Source organism: Humulus lupulus, chromosome 7, assembly GCF_963169125.1.
Source record: "Humulus lupulus chromosome 7, drHumLupu1.1, whole genome shotgun sequence".
Classification (NCBI taxonomy): domain Eukaryota; kingdom Viridiplantae; phylum Streptophyta; class Magnoliopsida; order Rosales; family Cannabaceae; genus Humulus; species Humulus lupulus.
This window is the reverse complement of record NC_084799.1, coordinates 200,353,925-200,377,164: the sequence shown is the minus strand read 5'-3', so window position 1 is coordinate 200,377,164 and position 23,240 is coordinate 200,353,925. Positions and strand designations below refer to the sequence as shown.

Genomic DNA, 23,240 nt, shown 5'->3' with positions numbered 1-23,240 from the left:
GCATATCAATTCATAACACGCATAGTTTATAACGATAACCAGGGCTAGCGCTCACAGGCTGCTCCCTCTGTTATTACAGTGTTCATGGCTCCCAGTGGCCAAATCGCGCTCTGTGCGCTAATAGTATGTACGACACTCTTAGGCCGCTTTTACATGTCCCATGGCGTGATACCAACATTGACACGATACAATTCTCGGGAGCACTTAGTCCCATCACAATCATGTAACCGGGTACAGTCTTCTTACCTTTCAATTCACAAGCTTTGATCCCTCGACACCTTGAGCACGGTCCCCCTCGAGCCCTAGCGCTCACCTTTGATAGGATTTCACCCACAAGCTATCCCTAGGCTTCCTTGGCTTGCTTCTCCTTAGCCTTAAGCCTCAAGTGTTAATGAAACCCTGCTAAACCTCTGCCAATTCCTTAGTCTTAGGTCAAGATCCTTGATTTTTAGTTACCCCAGCTCTTCTCTGAGCTTTACTCCAAAAAGTCCTCAAGAAACAGATGAAGAAAGCCTGAACCGACTTAGAGAAACTCTCTCTGTTTTTCCTCTTTCTTTTCCCTTCCTTTTCCTTCTTTTTCAGACTTCTTTGATATTCTACAAATTCCACTAGCATAAAGCCTTAGTATAATTTAACTTCTGTAAAGCAAATGACCATTATACCCTCCCTATTAATTCTAACCCCTTTAGCCCACTTAAGGGTATCTTAGTCATTTTACCCACTTCCCGCTAATTCCTCGAGTGTTCCTAATATTTCCCGCTTAATTCCCAATACCTAATTAATCACCAATAATATTCCTCAACGTCATAATAGACTCGAGTATATCCGCTAAATTCCCATTTATACCCCTAAGCTTACCCCAAGCCGGGTATAAATCCCCGCTATGACTTTTCCGCTACTTTGCTCACTAGGATCGCCTCAAGTCACAGATCACAGATATATCCACATAATAATGTGGTCTCGACAATTATCACATATATCAAAGCAGTTATGCCCATAATGGCCAAAATTACGATTATGTCCTTCTAACCTAATCATGGCCTACATGCATACTAGCACACATAGTCATGCATCTCAAATACTCAAGTAATCATATAACATGCTTTAAACCATAATCATGCATCTAAATCATTAAAACCACACATAATTCCCATTATGCCCTCCAGGCACACTAATCAAGGCCCTTAAGCCTTATTAGCGAATTTGGGTCGTTACATACTGCTTCTTGAGCTTGTCTAACAGCTTTGGGACCTAGAAGCTGCCTTTCTCCTACCTCGTCCTAGTGCAACGGTGATCGGCACCTTCTTCCATATAGTAATTCATAAGGTGCCATCCTGATCATTGACTGGTAGCTATTGTTGTAGGAAAACTCTATCAGCGGCAAGTACTTATTTCATGATCCTCCGAATCAAGTACACTCGCGCGTAGCATATCTTCTTAAATATGAATCGTACGCTCAGACTGCCCGTCTGTCTGAGGATGAAAAGTAGTACTAAGACTTAACTTAGTACCCATAGCTTGCTGTAAACTTCCCCAAAACCTCGATGTAAACACCGACCCTCTATCCGATACTATTGTCTTGGGGATTCCATGCAACCGTACTATCTCTTGGACGTAGATGTCTGCATATTGGTCTGCTGTGTATGAAGTCTTAACAGGCAAGAAATGAGCCGACTTGGTTAGTCTATCTATTACTATCCAAGCAGAATCATGCTACTTATTCGTCCCTGGCAAACCTATCACGAAGTCCATAGCTATATCGTCCCACTTCCATTCTGGTACGCTAAGCGGTTGCAATAAGCCTGCAGACCACTGATGCTCTGCTTTCACTTGCTGGCATACAAGACACTTGGACACAAACTCTGCTATCTCCTTCTTCATCCCTGTCCACCAATAGATTGCCTTGATGTCATGAGTCATCTTGGTAGACCCTCGGTGAACTGAGTACGGGGTACTGTGCGCTTCTTCTAGAATCGTCTTCTTAATCCTTTGATCATTTGGCACGCATACCTGATCCTTATATCTCAATAAACCTTGACTATATATTGATAAATCTGTGGTCCCGAGAGTTTTTAACTGTCGCTATTGAGCAACGACGACAGTCGACTAACTGTCGTATATGCCTATGCCGGCGTAGGGGTAACTACGCCGACAGTTAAAAACTGTCGCTGTTTTAGGCAATGCCGACAGTTATTAGGTGTCGCTGTTACTGGCAACATCGACAGTTATTAGATGTCGTTGTTGCTGGCAACGCCGACAGTTAAAAACTATCGTTGTTGTGGGGCAACGCCGACAGTTATTAGGTGTCGCTGTTGCTCACAACACCGAAAGTTATTAGGTGTCGCTGTTGCTGGCAATGCCAACAGTTAAAAAGCAACGCCGACAGTTATTAGATGTCACTGTTGCTTGCAAAAAAAAATTAATTCTTAAAAATTTAATTTATTTTTATTTTAAATTAAAAATTATGATTTAAATGAAACATTTATATACGAATCTAAAAAATTATAGATTAAAATAACAAAAATTATACAAAATATTTACAAATCTAATAAAATAAATTTTGGAACAAATATAACACTACTACTTGACTCAAAAAGCATATAACCTTGTCTATAAACATAATCGCATTAACCTTAAAAAATATGTATCTAGATTTACAAAGTAAATAATTAACCATTCAAAAAAGAATCCTTTACTCTAATAAAAATTACAAATAAAATAAAACACTAAATTCATTGTCAAATAACATATCTTTCTTCTTCTTGTCCTTGTACTCATCCTCGTCACCAATAGTCTTTCCAAAATAAGAATTGACTATGATGAATTTATTTCTAAAATCATCCCTGAAACATGAAAAATCACATTATAATACACCAAACATGAAAAATTATAACTAGATTTTGATTGTAGTGTAAATAAATAAGTTTACTCATAATTTTTACACATCCCTCTTGCTACCAAATTATATTGATAAATAGTGACTTAGTTAGCTCAAGTGATTGGAGAGAGAATACAACATAGAGATTACAAGCTAATAAAATAACTCTATTATGATTTACCAACATAAAAAAATGAGTTCCAAAAATAGACATTAAATTTGGAAAGTCAAATTACTCACTTAAGCAAGAACAAAGTGATTAGAATTATGTCCTATCCAAGTTAAAACATATATTCTGGTTAAAAAAAAATGTTATTCTAAAGTCATACAAACGGCCACACAAATATAACAAGTGTAATATATTGTCAACCTCTAAAACTAGCCTAAAATGGCAGAGCAAGTCCGACTAGAGACTCTTTTTTTCAAAAAATATTATGTATGCTTTTGAGACCCACATGAGTATATGAGGTGGCTACATGAACATATATACTGAGGTGGTTCAGAATTAGCAATTTTTATGCTTAAATCTTCTAGCTAAGCATAAAAACATTTCTCAACAAACTAATAAATACAAGTAGGGTATTCTAGTTTATTTAACGTGTTTGCTCAACAATTCATACCTTTGTCAAAGGAACCAAGAAGCAATAATACATGTTTCAATACAAGAACTCAAACAAAAGTTACTAATCTATTCAACACATTACTACTAGTCAAGTCATCAAGGAGCAATTGTTAAACAATATCCAATATAAGAAACACACAAGAAGTAAGCTAAGAAGTGTCAACAATCACCATTTAAACAAGAGCATACATACAAGTAAGTCAATATTCAACAAATACATTAAAAAATTTCATAGTCTCAATCACTATCTCATAAGTTAAAGGTTATTCAATATTCAACAAATACATTAAAAACTAAATAATTTTTTTCTTAATATTTTTCCATACTCGATAGTTTCAATGAACTAATTTTATCTCTCTAATACTTTATATCAAAACAAAATCAATAAATTAAAATTTTCAAACTAGAACAAGACAAAGAAAATACAAAGTATCAAGGCAATACACTAAGTGTAAGTGCAACTCAAAATCCAAATTGAAACACAGTTATTTACCAAAATATACATCCATAAATGACAAAATCAAAAGTAATGTGCATATAAATGAATGTTATTTTGCATGAGAAAGGTATACTAACCTTGAATTTAGTTAATGCGCATTGTATATGGATCATACTAGACTCTAAAAACACATATAGTTAATGCACATTCACGTCCATATAAAAGTGTTTTACTCTAAGTCAAAATGCAGCTGCTGAATTTTAAGCACTAACATAAAGCCATAAAACTATGCATGTCTAAATACATATAAACAGCAGGGTCCAAAAAGAATATTAAGAAGGAATTATTGATAAAAAAACAAAACAGTTGGTGTATATAAATGTCTTTGCAGTCTGTACCTCCAAAGGTTGGTTGAGATTTTCAACGTTATTAGTGTTCTTGTTCCCACTTTATTAATTAATTTATTTAATTTGTTCCTCCCTTCATCAATTTCACCACTACTTTATATGTAAAGCAACGAAAGTTCAAGATTAAGATATTTTCAGAGAGTTCATATACAAACTCATTTCCAACTCCATTAACTATGAAATAAAATTGACAGAAATAGTGAAGAATAAGTTGTAGATATATTACCACTTTAATTTGAATGTTCTCAACCCCACATTTCTTTATCAGGTTTGAGAGCTGCCACTATTGTGCCACCTACGATTCAATACAAAGAGATGCATAATAGTTTGAAAATCAGGTTTTGTAATATGCAAGAAACTATCTTAAATCTAAACATAGAGATCATTTTAAACACATCTTATATAAGTTGCCAAATTTTAGAAATATCATTGAGCAACAGAGAGTCCTAAATCTAATTTTAATGGAAATAGCATGAGAATTATATTGAGCCATCAAATTAATAACTATTGCTAACATGGGATCAACTACAAATACTCTAGAGTCTTCGGGAAATTTTTCTGGTAGCCTATAGAAGAAGCAAAGTATTTATAAGAAACTTACTCCAGTACAGAGAACTAAAATTATTTATACGTAATGAAATGGCTATTTTGACATTTCATTAAAAATAAGTAATAGAAAATAGAAATTAATGAAACATAACTCTGACAGGACACTCTTACTTGTTAAGATATATTGATGGTTGAAGTGTCTCCTCGTTTCTGACCATCCCTTTATATGCAAAAAATGAAAATTAAATGTTTGGTAATGAAAATAAAAATAAATTTTCTAGATGAATAGAAAAATGCAGAAGAACTGGTTGCGTTCAAGAGGGAAATGCTGAATAGTGAAATTCTAACATAAACTATTAAAAAAACACTCAACTCATCTACAACTCTAATGATATATGAGTATGAACTTTCTTACCTAGATGATATGTTTTTGTTGCTGGCAAAATTGATGATGCATGCTCTGCTAGAGCTAGACCAGCTCCTAATATTGGAATAACCTGTAGAATTAAAAGAGGAAATAAATACTTGATAACATGTGCATAGTGCAAGGTCAATTATCATAGTAGGCGCATAAACCAACCACTGATAAACTAACTTTTCCCCACACCAATCATGAAAACAACTATAAAATGCAATGAATTCACTGGGAGAACTGGCAATCCCAGAAACAATCATCATATGCAGGACACAAACAAATTAGATATTACACAATAACAATTACAGAGAAGAGAGAGAGAGAAACATTATACTAACCGCTACAGGCTCTCTTGGGTCTATGAACTCAACCATTGCAACACCTATTGGTGTCTGAATCTCTCCCACTACGGTAGGCTAACATCCATAGAACACACAGGTATATCAGAAAAATATTCCCAAAAATTAAGAAACCAATAGAGAACTCCTAACAGCAATCTATAATGAAAGAACACATTCCAACAAATCCTTGGCTAAGAACTACAAGGTGCTTCTTAATAAGTAGATTAATATAAGGTATGGACAATGTTAAACTTGTGTTTCTACGAACACACAACACAAAAGTACACACAGGTACAAAATCCCTTTTCAAACTATCAAATAAATGAAAAAAATTGAGGGAGAAATACCTTGGTGCCGCTGAAAATGGAGGATACAAATGCTGCCGTTGTCCTCTAGGCTTGGCGCCGTCGGAAATAACGCAGTCGGTACCGAAAATAGTTCACGTCGCCGGAGATGGAGCAGGTGCCAAGAGAACCTTTGTGCGGCTGGTCCATTGTGCGGCTGGTTGTGCGGCTCCTCTTTGCAGCAGAAATGTAAGGGTTTTTAATAAATGAAACCTTTTTTTAATGGTTAGTCGCCAACTGCCGCCGCTAACAACCGCCAAAGGACCTGTTAAGAACCTACTTCTTAAAACTGAACGAAATTAGATCTTAAATTAGACAGATGATGCAACTAGAAGTCCCAAAAAAATTGAGATTTTAGCCTCAAAGGCAGCTGTCGAACTGATCTTCTACAATAGCCGAAGACCACAGTCCCAAAAATTGCCAAAGCACACCTAAAATCAGTTGAGGGAAAATGGGTTAAGGGCTTTGAAACTTAGAAAACTACAAAGGGCTAAATAGGGTAGGGAGGGGGTTTCGAAGGAAGGAGGTCTGAAAAATCACTACTACAAAAAAGGTCTTTCTCTGCGATTTTTTTACTTAATATACTGCGGTTTTCGAAAGTATTGAAAAGCGCAGTGTATTCGACCGAAGAGAAAAGTGGTATGAAAACTGCGGAGAAAAGCCACACTTTTCTCTGCGGTTGTGTTGAAAAAACCGCGGAGAAAGGTACCCTTTTCTCTGCGGTTTATTCAACACAACTGCAGATAAAAGAGTACTTTTCTCTGCGGTTTTGTTAATATAACCGCAAAGAAAGCCATTTTAATAAAAAAAAATTATTTTTCAATTTCGATTATATATAATTATTTTCAATTCCGATTATACATATATTTTCAATATTATAAACTATTATATATATACATTTCATAAAAAATAGAAAAAATTATGTCAAATACAATAAGGAGTAAACATAATTAATATTAACATAATCAAAATACATATAAACTAGATAAATAATATAAAAATAACAAAAAACTGAAATAATTAAAAAAAAAACAAAAAAAGTCAAGTTTTAGTGATCAATACCTGATTTGAACAATAAAAATGTCTTTTAATTCTTCACAAACGTTGGAAAAAAGCTTGAAAATCACCCTACAAACATACATTCAAAACACATTATACTCAATCAATATATCTTCATTTTTGCCCTAAAACTTCAAAACAAATCAATATATATGTATATTTACATGAGTTGTAGCCTAAATATGGAAGAAAATGAACAAAAAAACTAAAAAAAAGGTGAAAAGAGCACTAACCGTGGCTGGGGAAGAAGGGTTTGCGCCGTTCCTCTCGGGTCTGCCAAAGTGTAAGAAATTAGAAGAATGAGTAAAGGTTGTGAGTTGAGGGTTTTATGTAGGGTAAGGACTTTCTCCGCGGTTCCATAAAGAAAACCGCAGAGGAAAGTGTACCACTTTTCTACCGTACCACTTTTCTACCACTTTTCTCGGCAGTTCCATAAAGAAAACCTCAGAGAAAGGTACCCTTTTCTCTGCGGTTTTGTATAGAAAACCGCGGAGAAAAGTCTATTTTTTTCCCAGTTCGTGTTTCAGATTCATTTGAACATTTTCTCTGCGTTTTTAATTTAATGCTATAAAAAAAGCGCAGAGAAAACCTATATTTGTAGTAGTGAATGTTTGAGAAAATGGAGGCGTGTTTCAATTTCAATGAAAATGTTTATGAAAATAGTGGAGAGTTATACAGAGAGAACGAAGTGAGAAAGACGCGGGAGCAAGAAAAAAGTAATCCCACCTTAATTTTTTTTAGTTTCCCTCTAAAAAAAATTCGCTGCAATCGTAATTCATTGTTATTAATCTAGTATTTTGCTGAGAAAAAAATTAAATTGTGGCAGTGAATTCTGCTTTATATATTAAATTTTTTTATAATATTATTCCAATTATTAAAATAACTCTTTTTTAACTAATATAAATTTTATAAATGTGTTAAAAAATAATATAATCAGTTAATTTCATAAATATGTTAAAAAATAATAAATTTAAATTTTGATATAAAAATTATTATAAATACAAAAGTTAATAATATGAAAAATATAAAAACAAAAAATATATAGTTTTAAAAGTTTTTGATAAATATATAATTTTTATAAATATATATTTACATAATTTAGTTTATTTTTAAAATTATACTATTCATTAATTTTTTTACAATATTTTTCCAATTAATAAAACAACTCTTTTTTAAGTAATAAATTTTTTATAAATATGTTAAATAATAATATAATTAATAATATAGTTAATTTTATAAATATATTAAAGAATAATAAATTTCAATTTTGATATAAAAATTATTATAAATACAAAAGTTAATAATATGAAACATTTAGAAACAAAAAAAAAATCAAGTTTTAAAAGTTTTTAATAAATACATCATTTTTATAAATATATATTTACATAATTGAGTTTATTTTTAAAATTATACTATTCATTATTATTTTACAATATTTTTCCAATTAATAAAACAACTATTTTTTTAACTAATACAAACTTTATAATTATGTTGAAGAATAATATATTAATAATATTGTTATACCCAGATTTCGAGCCATGATAAATGTGACCTCGAAAGCTGGATTCGCAGCGAATGAACTCGTAAAGTCTGAAATATGTTTCAAGACTAGACATCGAGCCTGCTAAGTTGAGACAACTTCGAATATGGTAGCCTTGAAATCCACACGATCTCGAAGGGGAGCTCCCGAGATGCATCTACCCTCAGGGATGACCTCGGATCAGGGGTTCCGAGCCTGACGCGCGTACGACCTCGAAATCCATGTGACCTCGGGAGATGTCATTAGCTCGAACGTTGATGAGAGACCTGGGAGAATAAGGCCTTGGAGATATATGATAATAATCTTGAACATCTACAAGTGTTGTCCATAAGAGAAGTGGTCTACATTTATTACTGTAAATCCCCTAAAATCATGGGATATTATTTGATTAGTTATACGCCCCTGGTCTTCAGGGGACGTTTCCTTTTAAATCGGATTACAGGCATTTAAAGCCATTTGATTTATTTGCACAAAAAGAGTAACTACCCAAAATATGTGGGATAGTATTCTGCAATCTTCTCTATAAATAGAAAGATCATGCACCATTGTAAAGGATGGAATTTCTGAATCTTGAGAGAAAACTCTGAAGAATTCATCCTTGAAGAATTTTCAGAGATCATCTTGAGCTTAATAAAAAAGACTCGTGGACTAGGCAGATTTAACTGCTGAACCACGTAAAAAATCGTGTTTTGTATTATCATATTTTTATTGGCCATTACTAGTTATTGTTTACGTGCTCTTCTTTCACTGTTGACGAAAAATAGCGTCAACAGTTTGGATGCTTTCATTGAGAGCCTTAAGCATTCATTCCTGAAAAATTCATGGCCACTAATAATCAGAACATACCTGAAGAGAATTATCCAAGACATCCTGGGAAACAGCCAATGGAAAACCCGGATGTTGAAGAAAGAAGTGGATCTTCCGATTCCCGGGGACCACCAGCTCCACCAAGGGATGAGGATATGTATTACAATCCTGAGTGATATGTTCCCATTGTGGAACTTGAAAACCGGCAATTGAAGCAGCAGTTGGCAGAGGCCAACAAACGGAATGAGGAGTTGGCAAGGATAGCCGCAGAGGCGCAGGTGGCTCAGCCCTCGCCTCCGCGTGAAAACCAAGTCCCTCCTCCAAGGGACATACACGTTCCTCCCCGTAGACCCCGTGGGCGTCCACGAAAAGATGCTGCCACAAGGTGGCCGGCTCAACCTCCGGCACCAGCAGAGCCATCCGCTCCACCTAGGCCTCAGAGGAGTACTCGGGCTCGGGCCCCGGCTAACCCGCCTGTGGAAGTACCTGCAGGAACTGAGAACAACCGAACCCCTGCAGAGGCTCGGACTCAGATACCTGGGAGCGCACCAAATGCGACCGACCCATCTCGGGCAAATTCTGGACCATCAAGGCCGCGACATGGATGGCAGCCACCGTCGCCTATACGGTTTCCTCCATCACCTATAAGATATCCTTCGCCCCCCCCCCCCCCCCCCCCCCCGCAGGAATGCTCAATCCGTTCGAGACCAGAGCGAAAGGCGTGCGGGAGGAAGACAAGGAAACGGGGAGGCTTTCCAGGAGCGAAGAGGCGCCCCATCTGAAAAAAGTCAAACATCTTGGTCTCGCACGGCGGAGACGAGGCGACATGGAAAGAATCCATCACGAAATAACCAGGCGACGAGTTTTACCAGTGATGAATCTGGAGATACCAGGTCGGTCAGCAAGCATGACCGAGGTCGTAAGAATACTGGAAACCGCAGAAATCGTCCCGACCTGCGAGAGCACCTAAATCAAAGTCGGGGTAATGGTGACCCAATAAATCCGGACCTGAGGGATCGCTTGAATAGGCGTAGAGATCCCTTGCGGAGACGCGAGCCTGGGATTATGATTGATGACAGCCGATTCCAGACAGTGCCTCTTGCGGACCTAGTCCAAGAAAGAATCGACCAGCTTGAAAAGGCTTTTAGGCTTTTGAAAAACGAGCAAGAGAATGATCGATATGAAGACTCTGACGAGGAGCTCAAACCGTTTACTCCCCATATTTCCAATACTCCATTTCCTCAAGGGTTTCGGATCCCTCACGTCCCAACGTTCGAAGGAAAGACCGACCCGTATAGTCATCTGAGCACGTTCAACACCATTATGAGAGCCAATAACGTGGGTTACGAGCTCAGATGCATGTTGTTTCCAGCATCATTGACAGGGTCTGCCAAAAGCTGGTTCGAAAAATATAAGAGACACTCAATAACTTCTTGGGAGCAGTTGTCTAAAGACTTTAAGAAGCAGTTCAGAGCAATGATGGGGGTCAGACCAAAGGCATCAACCTTAACTAACGTTCGACAACAGCCGGGCGAAACACTAAAAAGTTACTTAACAAGGTTTAATCTGGAAGTCGCCCGAGCTCGGAACGTGGATGACAGTGGGCACCTAATGGCTGTCCAAGCCGCCATAATGCCGGGGAGTGCCCTTTGGGACGACATGCAAAGAAAACCAGTGAGGTCCATAACCGAGTTTAACAGACGAGCGCAGAGGTTTGTCAATGTAGAGGAAGCGAGGTAGACACTTAATGTGACTTCCCAGCCCGAAACTACAACGATAAACGTCAACTCTGCCTCACCCTCGGCGAACCCAGCAGCTCCAAAGCCTGTCGCGAAAAACCCCTCCAAGAGGAAAAAGAACGAAGGGAGTAACCCCGAAGCGGAGGGAGGAAAGAAAAAGAAAGGGGAGAGATATTTCTCCGTGTATAGAGTATACACCGAGCTCAATGAGTCTCGGGAGAACATATACCTGGCTAATGAAAACTAGGTCCCCTTTAGGCGTCCGGACCCGATGAGAAATCAAAAATCCAAGAGGGACTCCAGTAAGTATTGCCGATTTCACAGAGACACCGGGCATACAACTGATGAATGTCGACAACTGAAGGATGAGATCGAAGGATTGATCTCGAGAGGTTACTTTCGGCAATATGTCAAAAACCAGAGTACTAGTCAGGCGGCCGCGAGCCAGAGAGTAGACGCGCCTCCGATGGCACAAAACAATAATTCCCGAGCTCGGGAAGAGGATAGGCCCCCGCTGATAGATGGAGAGGATGTTATAACCATCTCGGGAGGGCCTCATCCCGCAGGAGTAGGCAGGAATGCCCAAAAGAGATACATTAACGAGCTAAAGACTGGGGATGGGTCTTCTTATGAACCCGAACCTAGGGCTCCAAAAAGCCAGAGGATTGAAACACAACCAATAACCTTCACTGAGGATGACTCGTCCCATGTCCAGTTTCCTCACCATGATCCTCTGGTCATCACTCTCCAGCTAGCCAATAAAAGGGTCCACCGAGTTCTCATAGACAATGGGAGCTCAGTCAACATTCTCTATAAAGCAACCCTCGAAAAGATGGGACTCTCCCTTCGCGACTTGAAAGCATGTGCAACTACTTTATACGGATTTTCAGGAGAAGGGACCGCCTGCAAGGGATCCATCGAGCTCCCCGTGACCTTGGGAGACTACCCAGTCTCGGGAACCAAGATGATGGAGTTCGTGGTAGTAGACTTACCATCAGCCTACAATGTGCTGCTCGGGAGACCCGCCCTGGTCGGGCTGGGGGCAGTTTCATCAGTAAGGCATCTGGCCCTTAAGTTCCCAACCCCTAGCGGAATCGGAACATTGAAGGGAGATCAATTAGCAGGGAGGGAATGCTACAACATCTCCTTGAGAGGAAAGAAACAGACGAGCGCACAAGCACTCGCCATCATTCAAAACAAAGACGGAACGGTCTTAGAGATTGACGAAGAGATTGATCTAAGGATTGAGGAGAAAGTTGACCTTGAACCCTTAGAGGAGCTCGAAGAAATTCAGCTCGAGGAAACCGATCCCTCGAAAAAGGTGAAGGTCGGAAAACACCTCCAAGATGAGACAAAATAGAAATTAATTTTCTTTTTGAAGAAAAACCAGGATGTCTTCGCGTGGTCGCACTCGGACATGGTGGGAATAAGTCCGAATATAGCAAGCCACGCACTGAATATAGACAAGAGCTTCCCTCCGAAGCAACAAAAGCGATGACAGCAGGACGAAGATAGAAAGAAAGCACTAAAGGAGGAGGTTGATAGGTTAAAGGCAAACCGATTCATTAGGGATGCCTTTTACCCCGACTGGGTAGCCAATCCGGTGTTGGTCCCAAAGCCCAATGGGACGTGGCGAACCTGTATCGACTACTCAGATCTCAACAAAGCTTGCCTGGAAGATTGTTTTCCGTTGCCGAGGATTGACCAGCTCGTGGATGCCACGGCGGGGCATGGCCTGATGTCCTTCATGGATGCCTATTCTGGATATAACCAGATTCCCATGCATGCCCCCGACCAAGAACATACGAGCTTCATCACGGATAAGGGGCTATACTGCTATAATGTCATGCCATTGGAGCTCAAGAATACTGGAGCCACATACCAGCAGCTAGTGAACATGATGTTTTCATAACAAATAGGGAACAACATGGAGGTTTATGTTGATGACATGCTTGTCAAGTCTCAACTCAACAAGAACCATGTTGATGACCTCGAAGAGTGCTTCGGCGTGCTCCGAAAGTATAACATGAAGCTAAATCCTCAGAAGTGCACTTTTGGGGTATCTTCAGGAAAATTTCTGGGCTTTATTGTGAACTCTCGTGGAATCGAGGCTAACCCCAACAAGATCAAGGCCCTGATTGACATGCCCTCACCTCAAAGGCACAAAGATGTCCAAAGTTTGACTAGCAGGATGGCAGCCCTAAGCAGATTCATCTCGAAATCTACGGACGTGGTCTTCCATTTTTCAACTTATTGAGAGGAGGTAAGAAATTTGAATGGACGGAGGAATGCGAGCTGGCCTTTCAGGAGCTCAAAAAGCACCTTGCGGAACCAACCATCCTGTCAAAACCTGAAACGGGAGAAATATTGTACCTATACCTTTCAACCACTGAACGCGCAATAAGCGCAGTGCTCATTCGAGAAGAAGAGAAGATGCAAAGACCCGTTTACAACATCAGTAAAAGATTACTGGGGGCAGAGTCAAGATACACATTGATGGAGAAACTCGCGCTCAGTTTAATTCATTCATCTCGTAAACTCCGCCCCTACTTTCAGGCGCATCCCATCCATGTGCTGACTGATCAACCACTTAGGCAAGTCTTATCTAAACCAAAAGCTTCAGGTCGACTTCTTAAATGGGCTGTTGAGCTTGGACAGTTCGAGATCACCTACCACCCGAGAACGACCATTAAGGCACAGGTGTTGGCGGACTTTATAGTGGAATGTACTGGCATAGCCAACGACGAGGTAATAACCCCGGCCCACGAGCTGTGGAAACTTTACGTCGATGGCTCATCAAATGAAAATGGAGCGGGGGCAGGGGTCATTTTGGTTACCCCCGCAGGGAGCAGATTTCATTCTGCCTTAAGATTTGGTTTCAGAGCGTCGAATAATGAGGCTGAATACGAGGCTTTACTCGCGGGACTTCGTATAGCAAAGGTGCTCAAGGCTAGAGCTATACATTGCTACAGTGATTCCCAGCTCGTGGTAAATCAAATCTTGGGAGAATACCAGGCTCGCGGCACAAGAATGGCAGCTTATTTGGAAAAGGAAAAATCTGCATTGGAGTGTTTCGAATTTTATACAATCGAACAGGTTCCTCGCGAGCGGAACTCAAATGCAGATGCCTTAGCTCGGCTCGCCACATCCGCTGAAAATGAAGAACTGAACGTTGTGCCCATAGAACACCTATCAGCACCTAGCATTAATGATCCAGAGGAGGAAGATGTGTGTATGATCGAAACATAACCTACCTGGATGACCCCAATAGTTGAATATCTCGAGAACGGAGTCCTTCCAAGAGACCGGAACCAGGCTCGAAAGTTGATGTATCAACTTCCCCGTTACACCATTTTGGACAGAAAGCTATACCGAAGGGGATATTCCATGCCGTCACTTCGGTGCGTAACCTCGCCGGAAGCTAAGAAGATCATTGAAGAAATTCATGAAGGGTTCTGCGGAGATCACACCGGGGGGCATAGCCTGTCCAAGAAGATCATACCCCAAGGATATTTCTGGCCAACTATTAAAACGGATTCTTTCGAGTACGTGAATAAATGCGACAAATGTCAGAGATTCGCCGCAATTCCCCGAGCTCCACCATCCGAGCTGACCATGTTGACTTCCCCATGGCCTTTCGCGGTATGGGGCTTCGACCTCATAGGCTCTCTCCCGACTGGCAAAGGTGGAGTAAAATATGCTGTAGTCGCCATGGATTACTTCACGAAGTGGACAGAGGCTGAACCATTGGCAACTATAACTTCAAAAAAGATCCTTGATTTCGTAGTAAAAAGCATCGTGTGCCGATATGGGGTGCCGAGGAAGATCGTATCCAAAAACGGAACCTAGTTCGATTGCGACTTGTTCACCAACTTTTGTGAAAAGAACGGCATAATAAAGAGTTTTTCATCAGTAGCTCATCCTCAAGCGAATGGCCAGGTCGAGGCTGTGAACAAAACTCTCAAAAGTTCTCTAAATAAAAAGTTGGAGGAGGTGAAGGGACGGTGGCCCGAAGAATTTCCCCAAGTCCTATGGGGATATAGGACCACAGCTCGAACATCAACGGGACATACCCCGTTCTCTCTAGCATACGGTTGCGAGGCAATGTTGCCCATTGAGGTCGAAATCCCAACGATCCGAACTCAGATTTATGATCAAAGTTCAAACCACACTCAGCTCCAAGAGACCTTAGACTTGATTGAAGAAAAACAAGAAGAGGCCCAGTTAAGAAACGCTGCCTACCAGCAGTGAGCTACCAGGTATTTCAATAAGAGGGTTTGAGATCGAAAGTTCGGAATGGGAGATCTGGTGTTGAGACGTGTATTTTTGGCAACGCAAGATCCGGCTGCTGGAGTGCTCGGGCCAAATTGGGAAGGACCGTACCAGATAGAGTCAGTGATTCGGCCCGGAGTGTACAAGCTTGCAAGATTGGATGGGAGCCTGGTACCGCGAGCATGGAATGGCGAACACCTTAGACCTTACTATCAGTAGTATAGGAAAAGTGTTGCCAGTAACCATGATTTTCTATATGTATTAGTTTATTTGCTTTTGAATTCCATCAAATAAAGATCTATTTCGTTCAATATGTTATCTCTTTTTATTTTTGCAAATCTCTCTTAATTTAATAACCTATGGTCACACTCATAGGATATTAAGGGGGCATCATCGGTATATATACCATTGAAATAAAAAATAAAAAACATAAAGTATTTGGATATAACCAGATACGCGAGCTTAGATAGTTTGGACAACCGAATTATCAAAAACATAAAGTATTTGGATGTAACCAGATACGCGAGCTTAGATAGTTTGGACAACCGAATTATCAAAAACATAAAATATTTGGATGTAACCAGATATGCGAGCTTAGATAGTTTGGACAACCAAATTATCAAAAGATAATAACGTTTGGATTTAACCAAATGTGCAAACTTAATAGGTCTGGAACAAACCAGCTAAAACTAATCGACGAGTTGGAATTTAAACCTACTTCGAAATAAATCGAGATCGAGGCTGGAATATCTTAAAGAAAAATAGTTTCGAACTCATAACCTCGGGGAGATAACCGAGGATGAGAAAAAGTAAGTAAGCAATAAGATATAACTAAACCATTCACATTACATACCATACAAGTACTTCCGAGTTCATGGTTAAAGTAATATCCAACCTTGATGAATAACGAGATCGGAAGCGGATAATTCGAACAAACTATGCGTGAATGCATCGAGTTTCGAGTCTAAATCCAAACTATGTTTGTATGAAGAAATAAACATAAACTGTTCATTCTTATAAAATATGCAAAATATTTTGAGCCGAGAAGTGTAAAGTATATAAAGGTCAATATAAAAAAAAAAAAACAATTGTATCAGCCCTACGGGCATAAATAAAAATAGTTGCAAAAATAGAGGGACGCAGCCCCGAGGTAAGAATCAGGAAGGAGCAGTTCCCTTGGCTTTGCTAGCGTCAACGGCACTAGACCCCCCAGGACGAATAGCATGACTATCCTTCTGAGCAGCCTCTCGAGCGGCTTCACTCGCCTCAAGACGGGCACTCCACCGCTCTACATACTTGGCCTCGAGAGGACCCAGGAAGCTGGTATCAAGGTTGGCATTGTCAACCCAAATTTTGTACATGGCCTGGTCGACCGCCTTCTCCTTCTGCTCTTTGAACTTGTTCAGGAGGCGGGCCTTCTCACCTTCCATGATGTCGAAAGTAGCAGCTTTCTCCTCTTTGAGCTTAGTGTTAGCCTTCTCCAGCTCGGCAAGACGAGTCTTCGCCTGTTCAAGCTTGGCTTTTGTCTTCTCCAGCTTCGCGAGACGAGTCTTCACTTTCTCAAGTTCGGACTTCGAGTCCTTGAGTTCATCAGCCATCTTAAGCTGGAGATCCTTCAACTCTTGGGCCAGAGACATACTCGTGTGCACCTCGTTGGTCAGCTTATAAATAAGTTGTGCTAAAACAACAAGGGCCTGAAATACAAAGAGCGAATTAGACCGCGAGCTGAGACACAAACAGTTAAAGGAGAGTCGCGAAGGCTACCGTGGCAGTGAGTTCGATACTCTTACTATAAAGAGTATTACAGTCCGAGGCCTTGTGCACAAGGTCCCAATGGTCGGCGCCGAAGCCTGAAAAACTCTGACCCACTCGAGAGAGGATGTCCGAGCTAAGCACAGCCCCTTGGGTCCCAGCGGTGCCGTCAAGCACGATCTCCTCAATATGAGGTCGGGCCGTCGGCAGTCGAACCTTGGTGACGGAAGGTTTCTTCGGGGGCTGGCCGACTGTTATTTGAGTGTCGGTCGGAGGAAGCGAGACGGACGAAGTTGAACCAAACACATCAACCTGGACAATCGGTTCCTCGGTTGTGCTCGCAGTAACCTGAGCCGTTGGGGTCTTCTCGTGGTGTCTGGGGACCTTGGATGGTCGGTCGGACCTCCGCGAGGCTCTCGAGCATTTACTCTTTTGAGCTCCAGTTCCCTCATCACTAAAAAGCACAGCGTCGAGATCGGGATCCATGGAACCTGCACAGTTCCAATCGAAGTTAGACATAATGATAATGAGATTGGAAAATAAAAAAGAAAAAACCAAGTAAAGAAAAGACCTAACTGGAACTCTCCCCCGAACTAGAGCTCGGGGACCATGAAATTCCCCCATCTTCAGAAGAGGCGGGGGGAGCACCTTCCCTATAGGTGGACGTCAACCTCGAAAGGTCCCTATAATCGTTGGTCCCATATTGGACAGCTATCCCGTTCCACACCTCGTCTGAAGTATACATGGTGTCATACTTCCCGAGCCAACTATCAAACCTATGAACACAATCGTCTACCCAACTCCATATGTAGAAGTGGTATCTATCATACGGGCATGAAACTAACCTATCAGGTTTATGCTTTAATAAGGTAGGGGACCACATTCTCAAGGTAAGGATGGCTTTACCTTCATCCGAATCTGAACTCGAGGCTTCGTCATTAGCCTCATTCCCCGATGGCGGACTCCTTCTGGGAACTGGAAGTGGGGGCCTCACCTCTCTCCTCGGAGGAAGGGCGCTTGTGGGCAAAGGCACCTGCTCCCAATGTTCATACTTTTTATTGGACCAGTCAAAGGTGGACTGGCCCTCTCCCAAAAGTCCGCAATCTCGGAGCTTATCCTCATGTAAAAGGTACAAGAGAGACCTCCTGCCATGAGGGAGTCGGAGCAGGGTCTCTCTGTGCCCCTTCATTGCCTCGTCAGGAGTAGGACGCTGAAAATTGGCTGGAAAGCAAGACACATTTCAACTAAGTACGGGTCTTACAGCTAAAACCTCGAGCACAGAGATAAAGAAAACTGGAATACTTACGAATCCGCCTGAATGAGTAGTATCGAGACGGGGACAGGCCATCTGTCCAGAAGAAGGCTTTTTTGAAATTAGGTGGATGATTGGGGAGATCTTCAAAGACCTTTTTCTCTTTGGGATAGCTCAAAAGATAGTAAAAGCCATCTCCTCCCCGAGCTCGGGAGGGGTTGCTTTTCAGACAAAAGAGATATAAAATCTCCTGAGGTGAAGGCCCTTCCCACTCCAGCTCGTGGTATAGCAACCTCAGGGCAGACAGAACCCTGTAAGAATTGGTGTTGAGCTGGAACGGAGCCAACCCAACAAAATCCGTGAAGTCCTTGAAAAAAGACTTCAAAGGCAACAGCGCCCCCGCCTTCATGTGTTCCTGGCTCCATGCCGCGTATCTCAGCCTGTTGTCACGATCCTCGGGGGCGTAACAGCTTCGTTCATGAGCGGCCGGAGCTCGACACTTCAAAGAACTTGACAAAGTGAGGCCATGGAGGGCTAGAATGTCAGTTATCTGACTTTTCGAGGTAACCGAGCTCCAATAGTGCTCGGCCTCGAAGATTTCTTTCCTCGGCTGCGAGGAAGAAGGCTCCCCCATCAATGAAAATTGAAGTTCTCCTGGACTATACGCGACGGTGACCTTTAATGCGGGGTCAAGGGGGATCGGCCTAGGCCCTGAGTTGGACTCTGGATAAAGGGCCTCCCGAAGAGTTCTCCTCTTCTTCTCTATGACCTCGTCTATTTGGCGGCGATAATGAGCTCGAATATCCTCCTGCTCGCGCGCAAGCTCGTACTCACGAATTCGACGTTGATTCCGAGCAAACAACGATTCCGGGCTCGGGGTTTTTGGCGAGTAAGGGATTGCCAGCAACGACCCCCACCGTCTTTCCAGATTCTGTGACATCTAGCGAGAAAGAAAAATGGTGAGGGCCATGCATGCAAGAATACGAGCTCGATAGGACGAGCTCGGAGTTTAGGAACAAAACAAGCTCGATACTAAGAGCCTTATTAAAGAGTCAGAACGTGCGTTCCACGAGAAAGGGAGGAGAGTAGACAATTTTTTTTTTTTTGAGAATCCCAAAAATCAGGGGAAAGAGAGTGGCGGATAACCAGAAAAGGTAACCATGGGTATCGTGCATTTGTCAAAGCCAAGGTTTTATACCCGATATCTTGGTGTACAAGAAACGTCTTTTAAAATTTTAAAACCCAGAAAATAGAAATCTTGCTCAAACATCAAAACTGGGTATGAACCAGTGATGTAAACCCAGTATGGAAACTTAAAACATAAGAGCCTATTGGAAAAAAATTCCCTAATGTATTGTACTAAGAAAATAAACTAGTACATTCACAGAAATAACAAGAACAATATGAACAAAAACTGGGATAAGGGAAAACAAAGATTGGACACTTACACAATAATGGCGATTGCAGAGAAATTGCTGACTGAAGGAGAGGCTGCAAATATGAGCTCACGGACTCGAACAAACCGGAGGTCCTTTGTTTTTTCGGCTGAGAGAACATGCACGAGAAAGAGGTTCTCTGGGATGGCCTCTGGTTTCGTCCCTTCCCTTTTTTGTTTCTGATGCGTGTAAAACAAGAGGAAGAAGAAGTCCTTGAATATATAAAGGGAGAAAAGTGATAAGAAGGATTAATCTGGGCCATTGGCCAAAATCCTCATGAAATCCAACGGTCAGGGGTCAATGACATGATTGTACCAAAAAGGTGGCAGACGAATGATCGTGGGCAGGTTTCCAAGGTACTCAAGTACCATAAATGAGCAATATCCAACTGACACGTGTCCATTCTCAAGTGTGTGACGGTACGGTTCCCGAAGAAAGTAGTTCAAAAGTTTCCTTCTCTTAGGATTCGAACAAATACTTTTGAGGGGGCAAGATGTTATACCCAGATTTCGAGCCATGATAAATGTGACCTCGAAAGCTGGATTCGCAGCGAATGAACTCGTAAAGTCTGAAGTATGTTTCAAGACTAGACATCGAGCCTGCAAAGCTGAGATGACTTCGAATATGGTAGCCTCGAAATCCACACGATCTCGAAGGGGAGCTCCCAAGATGCATCTACCCTCAGGGATGACCTCGGATCAGGGGTTCCGAGCCTGACGCGCGTACGATCTCGAAAGCCATGTGACCTCGGGAGATGTCATTAGCTCGAACGTTGATGAGAGACCTGAGAGAATAAGGCCTTGGAGATATATGATAATAATCTTGAACTTGGCGTAGAGTTGATGCTCCTTCAGTCGTGACAAAATCAACCTCAAATGTTCCTCATGCTCTGCTTCATCCTTAGAGTATACTAAGATGTCGTCGATGAACACTACGACGAATTTATCTAAGTTGTCTTTGAAGACCCTATTCATCAAGTCCATAAACGCGGCTGGTGCATTAGTAAGACCAAAAGACATAACCAAGAACTCGTAATGTCCATAACGAATTCTAAAGGTTGTCTTAGGAATGTCTTCTCCGTTAACCTTGAGCTGATGATACCAGGACCGTAAATCAATCTTTGAAAATACAGTCACACCTCGAAGTTGATCAAACAAATCGTCGATTCGGGGGTAGTGGGTACTTATTTTTAATCGTTACTTTATTCAGCTCGCGGTAGTCTATGCACATCTGCATACTTCTGTCCTTCTTCTTCACGAATAGCACCGGAGCTCCCCATGGCGAATGGCTCGGCCTAATAATACCCAAGTCTAGGAGTTCTTGCATTTGCATCTTTAACTCCTTGAGTTCTGTAGGTGCCATCTGATACGGTGCCTTAGAGATAGGCTCGGTGCTCGGTACTAATTCTATCGTGAAGTCAATTTCTCGAGTTGGCGGTAATCCTGGCAAGTCATCGGGAAATACTTCTGGGAATTCATTTACAATACGGACGTCTCCAACCTTAAGTGGTGTCTTCTTTACGATATCTGTGATGCTGCCATAGAATGCTTGACATCCTTTTTCCATCATTCTTTGAGCTTTGAGGGATGATACTAACGGGGTGCGTAATCCTGAAGCTTGTCCCATGAAGCATAGTTTCTGGCCGTCATGAGTCTCGAACATCACCGTCTTGCATTTTCAGTCGATGGTTACGCCATGCTGTGCTAGCCAGTCCATGCCTAGTATCACGTCGAAGTCCTTGATCACCAGTTCTATCAGGTCTCCTTCTAGTTCTACGTCCTCAATCTTGATCGGTACGCCTCGTACTATCCGTGATGATAGAACTACTTTGCCCGAAGGCAACTCGGTTACAAACCAAGTTCTAAATCTTTCACAAGGTTTGTCTAGTTTTTCTATCATTCCTAACGAGATATACGAATGAGTGGCTCCCGAATCAAATAATACAGAGCATATGTTATTGAGGATAGAAACCTGACCTGTGACCACCTTATGGCTAGCATCAGCCTCTCCTTGGGTTAAGGTAAAAACCCTAGCAGGAACCATCTTGTCGTCTTTCTTTCCTTCTGGCTTGCACTGAGGACAATCTCTTTTCCGGTTTCCTTCCTGACCACAGCTAAAATATTCCTTGGTGTTTGCGCGGCATTCTCCAGGATGTTTCTTCTGACACTTAGCACATGGCGGGTATTCCATATAACCGGCCCATTTCCCCCATTATTTGTTCGTGCCCTCTTATTGCTGTCAAATTGCTTGTTATCAGGATGCCTTCTCTTTTGACCGTTACTGTTGTTGCTTGACTGATTGTTGTTATTATGGTTGTTGTTCCGACTGGTCTGAGGTTGACTCTGCTGTCTAGGTTCAGGCTTACTGGCTTCTTCTTTACTTACATTAGCCTGCAACCTCTCTACTTCTATTGCCGTCTCAAGAACGTCAGCGTACGTAGTATTCCCTGGGTTTGCTAGCTTAACCCCCATCTCGATCTTCGGTCAAAGTCCTCTAACAAACTTGTTCACCCTCAGAAAATAGGTTGGAACCATCTCAGATGCGAACTTAGCTAAACGGTCAAACTGACGAGCATACTATGCCACTGATAAATTTCCTTGCTTCAATTTGGTGAATTCCTCAACTCTTGAAGCGAGTATAGCCGAATTGTAATACTTCTTGTGGAATAGCTCCATAAATCGAGTTCATGTCATGGTGGCAACATCATGCGATTGCTGGACCAAGTCCCACCATATCCTGGCATCCTTGTTGAGCAATGACGAGACGAAGGATATACGGTCTGCATTACTGAGATTCATGTGCGTCAGAATTGGCTCCCCATTCCTTAGCCACTCTTCTGCCTCAAAAGGGTTTGTAGTCCCTTCGAAGTTTGGAGCGTGCTGTTTGCGAAACCTCTCATAAACTGGCTCCATGTGATGTACAGGATATGGCGCGTAGTTTGCCACTGGCCATCCCCCATATTGACCAACTCGTTGGGGTGCTGAGGCCATTTGCTATGGCTACGGTTGCGGCTGAGGTGGAGGTTGAGTTTGAGGCTGAGCCTGTTGTTGTTGCTGCTGCCAAAGTTCCTCGACTTGTTGTCGCAGTCTGGCGATCTCCGCAGTATTGTCAGCTGGCGGTGCCGGCGCGTTGCGGCTGGCAGTAGCACGCACTCCCCTTCTGCGAACTGGAGGGGCTTCATTGTTCACTGGAGCAGTGCTAGAGGCGTTTCCGTTGGTACGTGCAGATCTTCGAAGTGACATTGCAGCAGAGTTCTAACAGTTGAAAGAAACATGTTAGAACTTCACCTATTAGGCTCTAAGGCAAAACTTATTCTAAAACAAACATATCTCAAACCTATTGATTATGACTTCTTATGAAAATTTTATAAGTCTTCTTTATTATTTAG

At 41.5% G+C, this 23,240-nt stretch overlaps 1 long non-coding RNA gene across 2 annotated transcripts; it reads right to left on the bottom strand.

Moving 5' to 3' along the window:
* Positions 1-3,826: 3,826 nt before the first annotated feature.
* Positions 3,827-6,489, bottom strand: LOC133790120 (uncharacterized). Of its 2 annotated transcripts, XR_009873913.1 has the most exons (5): positions 5,999-6,489; positions 5,649-5,716; positions 5,311-5,392; positions 5,067-5,115; positions 3,828-4,641 (listed from the first exon to the last, which is right to left on the bottom strand). It is a non-coding gene; the product is annotated as an uncharacterized LOC133790120 (long non-coding RNA). The 2 variants fall into 2 exon arrangements; XR_009873912.1 differs by lacking the exon at positions 5,999-6,489 and having other exon boundaries at positions 3,827-4,641; positions 5,649-5,926.
* Between the last annotated feature and the right edge of the window lie 16,751 nt (positions 6,490-23,240).